The sequence below is a fragment of the Phacochoerus africanus genome, chromosome 11 (genome assembly GCF_016906955.1).
Source record: "Phacochoerus africanus isolate WHEZ1 chromosome 11, ROS_Pafr_v1, whole genome shotgun sequence".
NCBI classification, from domain to species: domain Eukaryota; kingdom Metazoa; phylum Chordata; class Mammalia; order Artiodactyla; family Suidae; genus Phacochoerus; species Phacochoerus africanus.
The window spans coordinates 119,718,877-119,724,909 of NC_062554.1; positions in this window are offsets into that span (position 1 = coordinate 119,718,877).

Sequence of the window (6,033 nt, forward strand, 5' to 3'; positions counted from 1 at the left end):
TAGCCTGGGAACCTCTATATGCCATGGGTGCGGCCCTAGAAAAGGCAAAAAGACAAATAAATAAATAAATATATAAATAAAAATAAAGTAGAGACTAGTTGTCTAGGTACAGTCGGGAATGCATGTGGTTGAATCTGCACGTGACCGATAGGTCCTTTTTCCCTATTTGAGAGTCCAAAGTATAAGGGGAGAAAGAGACAACTGGAACAAATAACTCACAGCTGCCTATGCTTTCTCCGCAAGGTGTGTGTGTGGATGCATCACGCATTCATACCTATGCATTCAATGAATGGCTTAGGGTACAAACCCTGCCACCAACATCACTTCTGTAGATTGCCAGGGAGTTCCACTTGGGCTCACCAGCAAAGTACCTTCTATAAAGACTATATATAGTAGGCACATGCCTCTGTAAGCAGTGCAGCTATTTATTTTTTTAATAGGGGATTCTCATGTTACAAGGACATCACAGATTACTGAATAATTTATTTAATGGTAGATTATATGGGCTTTGCTCTTTGCCAATGAGCTCCTACCCAAATGTCTAAAGGAGATAAGGTAAGTGAAAGGTAGATACAGGCTTGGGTGTGCTGTTTATTTATTTTTTACTAGATACGCATAACTATTAAATTATATATACATCTTTTACTTAATAATACGTCAGCTGCATTGCCATATATACTATCAAGGCACCACTTTGTTCATAGTGTTTAGCTAACTCACAACAATGCCTACAACACACAGCACTGAGAAATGAAGAATTGAAAAATAAATGATCTTCTCTATACTTGATTGTTTTAACAAAGGACTGTGATATGTAAAGGCATGTTTGTTCTCAGTGAAAACATACAGAAACAAGAAGGAGTGAATTCAGTAAAAGAATGTTAGATTTGGGAGTTCCTGTTGTGTCTCACCCGGTTAAGAACTCGACATACTGTCTGTGAGGACACAGGTTTGATCCCCAGCCTCGATCCGTGGGTTAAGGATCTGGCAATGCCTTGAACTATGGCTTGGATCTGAGTATTGCTGTGGCTGTGGCTTGGCCAGCAGCTGCAGCTCTGATTTAGCCCCTAGACTGAGAACTAGTTAGTAGGTTCAGCCATAAAAAGAAAACCGAAAGGATTTGGAAAATGGAGACAAGAACAAAACACCTGGGTAGGTATTTTTCTGTGAACCTCTCTTGTTATCTTTTTAATGATTTAGAGTAGAAAAAAAATCATTTCTAAGCTCACAGGTATTAGACATTTTGCCTGTAACTGTATACAATCATCAGGTGAGGAGGGGACTTTGGACGATGGGCACACTTTTGTAGCAAATGAGATTTTAACGAAGATACAATTGTTTTTAAGAAATTTTAAATTTGACAATAGAAAGATGGCAAAAAGATTTGAGCAGGCATATCACATGGGAGGAAATGCATGTGGTTGATAACTGTGGCAAGGGCTGTTCTTTTTTTTTTTTTTTTTTTTCTTTTTGAGTAAATCACGGAAACTCAAATTAAGCCCATAACAAGGTAGCCCATACACCAACCTGACCAGTTAAATATTTAAAGTTTGGCAATAAAAGTGCTAATGAGGACAGAGAATAGTGGGAACTCCTGCTAGTGGGACTTTGAACCAAAGCAAAGATTTTGGAGAATAGTTGCCATTGTCTACTGAGGTCACACACCCTGTTGACAAGTGAAGAAATGCCACTGTGGGAACATGCCCTGGAGGTGGTGTCTCTGTGTATCCTGTGGACCAGGACATATACAAAAATGTTTAGAGAAACACTGCTCGTAATAGTCCCAAGCTGGAAACAACCCAAATGTCTGTGTGACATAGAAAGGGTGGGTAAGAACTCGAGCCCCTTGCCACAGCAGAGGTGGAGTTCGCAGATGTGATGGTGAGCCAAAGAAGCGACACAGAGCTTAGAAAGCTCGTAAACAGGAGTTCCCCTTGTGACACAGTGGAAACAAATCTGACCAGCATTCATGAGGACGCAGGTTTGGTCCCTGGCCTTGCTCAGTGGGTCGGGGATCAGCACTGCTGTAAGTGGTGGTGTAGGTTGCAGATGCAGCTTGGATCCCGCATTGCTGTGGCTGTGGTTGTGGCTGTGGCTGTGGCTGTGGCTGTGGCTGTGGCTGTGGCTGTGGCAGCAGCTACAGCTCTGATTTAACCCCCAGTGTGGGAACTTCCACCTGCCGTGGGTGTGGCCCTGAAAAAGGAAGGGAAAAAAAAAGCTCACAAACAGGTGAAACTCAGTCCATGTTTAGGGCTGCATATAAAGCAAAACTATAAGGAAAAGCAAGAAAATCATGATTTTAGGATGATTAGGTTAGGATAGTGTTACTTTTAGCGGAAAGGCAGGGTGGTGACCACAAAGAATACTCAAGACTTCTGAGCACTGGACATGCTTTATTTCTTGACCTGGCTGTGGTTTCATAGGTTTTCACTTTAACGTTATTCATGAAACTGGATATTAATGATTCATGCATTTTTAAAGTGTTTTATTTCACACACACATGGGCTCATGCGTGCACCAACTATTACATACTCGAAGATGGAGATTTGAGAAAAGACATGCCCTCGTTCAATGCAGTTCCTTTAAAAAATGAACATGTTCAGTGGAATGAGCATTTCAGCATCTTAGGTGTGATTTGGGTGAGAATTCTCTAATGCAGTGCTGGAGAGACAGCCTGAGGAGAGGGAAGGGCGCTGGCCGCCGGGGCAGAGGCCCCTTCCCAGCCAGCCCTGACCCGCCGCAGCCGTTTCTCTGGGCAGTTCTCTGGGCCTTAGTTCTCATCTGTAAAGATGATCAGACCCGATTCGAACTCCTCTGGGAGTCTCCTGGTGTATTCTTGGGCATTCCCTGTGGGAACTTTAATTTTTTTTTTTTTTTCAATAAGAAATTCTTTCCATTTTAATGAGACTCTAAAGGGCACACACAGCGTCCGGGTCCTCTGTGTGTCTCCCTTAGAGCCGACTGTGCCAGCATCCCTCTGTGACTGTGAGCCTGCCGGGGCCCAGACGTGCTCTTTGAATCATCTCAGGCCAGTGAGATGAAGGCACAGGGGACCTTCATGGGTAGAGTCTGCGTTTGCCAAGCGACCTCGTGGCAAGGCTCACAACCAGCACGTTCCCAGGTGTTTGAAGTGACCATGGAGTAAGATGGGAGATGGGAGTCAGGGGACCATGCCCAGCCCCCAGAGTGGCATGGCACCCACTGGCGAAGCGGGGGTGGGGGAAGGCAATGGACTCCACAAAACCGTGCCGTCTGTCTCCTTCAATTCACTGTTAACTGAAGGTTGATTGGTTTGCTCTTTGTTTGTGCAAGTTGTGAAGCTGCTTTGAGTTTGGTGGTTGTAGAAGGTGCAGGCCTATGGGATGTATGCCCGGCTTTCATATTTGCACATATTTAACTACCAATCTTATAAAAGTAAAGTACACCAACACTGGAAATCCTCAAAGGTTTTTTGCTGGAGACGGCACCACACGCCATTTGAACTTGACCTGTACTGAGCCTCCCGTGATCCTGTTTTCATTGTGGAAGCCAAGCCCTTGCCAGATTAAGTGCAGGGGGTGTTCCTGGTGCAGCCTGGGACTGCAACCCCTTCATCTGTCTCGGTGACTCTCTAGTGCAGGTGGGTTTGCTTCCAGGGGATGTTTGATGGTGTCAGGAGCCAGCTGGACAGCGGGAGGTGGGGCCTGGTCAGCAGAGACCAGGGATGCTGCTGAACCTCTGACAATGCACAGGACAGTCCCCAGAGCAAAGAGCTCCCCTGGCCAGGAAGCCAGTGGCGCTGGGGTTGAGAGCCCCTGGATCTGCTCTCTGCAGCTTTTCTTCCATAGGAAGGAAGTCTTCTCTGTGCTTATTTCCAGTTATGATAAGGCGGTTGTGTTCTTTTCTTTTTTAAAAATTTTTTATTTATTTTTTGCTCTTTAGGGCTGCACCCTCGACATATGGACATTCCCAGGCTAGGGGGTCAAATTGGAGCTGCAGCTGCCGGCCTACACCACAGTCACTGCAACATCAGATCCAAGCCGTGTCTGCGACCTACACCACAGCTCACGGCAATGCTGGATCCTTAACCCACTGAGTGAGGCCAGGGATCAACCCCGCATCCTCATGGATCCTAGTCAGGTTCATTACCCCTGAGCCACGACAGGAACTCCAGTCATTCTCTTGATGACCTACCTTTCTTGGCACCTGTTTCCTCCAGGCAGGAGAAAGACAAGCAAAACAATCCCTTAGGTGTGAGGTCCGTTTCGTGACTGGCTTGATTTAATCGTGGATGTTTGATGGTTCGGTCATTTAGCAATTTTGAGGCAGTCTTATTCCTGGGCCTCCTCTCTCAGGTCCTGGCTCCCCATCCACACAGAGTGACTCTGCTTTGCCCCTGGTCCCTGATGTTCGTAGCTGGTCCCTAGAAGGACTGTGCTATGGAGGGATTCCCAGAGGAGCCGGTCTCTCTTCTAGAATAAAACACTGAAGCAATATTTGAGAGCTTCAAACTGCTCCGAGGCATCTGGATCCATCTCCAAGGCTGATTTCAGGGCCCCTGTAGTTGTGTTTGTCTATGTGCCTGTAACGACTGCTGGGGAGTGTCTGCCCCGTCGCTATCAATTCCCCGTGTAATTCCTACATTTGTTCATACAGATCCTGGTCCCTGATGGAAATTCTTTCCGTTTTAATGAGACTCTAAACGACATGCACATCATCTAGGTGCTATCTCACCTCCCCCAACAGGTATTTACCTCCTTGTGAACAGAGCCTTCTGTGTCATCTGCTGTCACTGGTGCTCCACCCAGCATGCTCAGCCTGGTGGCCTGCTCTGGGGTGCCCACCCTGTCCACGAGCTACGAGAAAAGACCCTGTTAAAAGACAGGCCAGGTGGGCTCGTGGGGGATAGTTTTCTGAACTTCTCCCCCCATCCTTGGCTCCTCCTCTTGCTCGTCTGTTGGTCTCATGATCAAAATTTAGTCAGGACCAGTCTCTTGGTTGGTGGAACCTTAGATTCAACAGTGGTCTCCTGACAAGAGAACAGCCCTTCTTCTCAAGGGCCAAAGAAGAGAGAGTGCCTCACTCCCTGGGCCTGGCAGGCTGCCTGAGGCAGAGAGGGGCAGGGCTTCTGAGCCCTCCTCAGGCTTTATCCTGCCTGGCCTCCTCCTCACGGGGCTCCCCCAGCATCATAAAGACCGCTGTGGGCAGGACTGCATGCAGCCCTGACATCCTCTGATGCAAGGCAGCTGATTGGATGCTTCACTTCCTGCCTAAAACCACCACCCTCTCCTCCCCTCCTCCACCCCTTTAAAAAAAAAAAAAACCCAAAAAAACCCCTTTGTATATCTTTCAAAGACACAGTGGGAGCATCATGCCGTTAGCACAACATGGAGTATGGCAAACCCTTGTTTCCTGGCCTGGGATTTAGGGGTCTGCTCAGCTCCCCCAGCAGAGAGGAGGCTGGAGCTGTGCAGGGCATTGACCAGACTGAGGGGGCACAGGCATCTCCACTAGGCACACACAGCTTCCCTCTCCCAGTGGACTCTCTGGTTGACACCCCTCCCTGCCAGGGTCTTGCACAGCCTGGGGCATGGCTCAAGGCAGCTCACTGCCAAAGAAATGCAAACCAGGGTTAAGGAAGGAAGCAAACTTGAAAGCCAGAGAAGCTGAGCGTTGAGTATCAGGGGATGAGGCTGGAACACAGAAAGGAAGGCCTGTCATGGGGTCAGAGGCTGGCAGGGTGACGAGCACAGCAAGTATGTTATAGGAAACAGGATAGTGGAGATGGCTCAGGGGAGTCCAGGAGTAATGCCGGGCTGGGGCCTCTCTGGTGGGGTCTGGTGATGTTTCCGGTCTGGGGTGGAGTGAAGAGGGAGATGAATGTGCTGGTGTTGGAATGACTAGGCAAGACTTGACAATGCTTCAGTCCATTCCAGCCAGATTTGAAATCTGTCATGTTCAGACTTGGGGGAAAGGGAGAATGTAGTTGTGATTTTTTTTTTTTCCTCCTGACTTTCCCTTAACACAGTGATGGCCTAGAGCCTGATCTGTGAC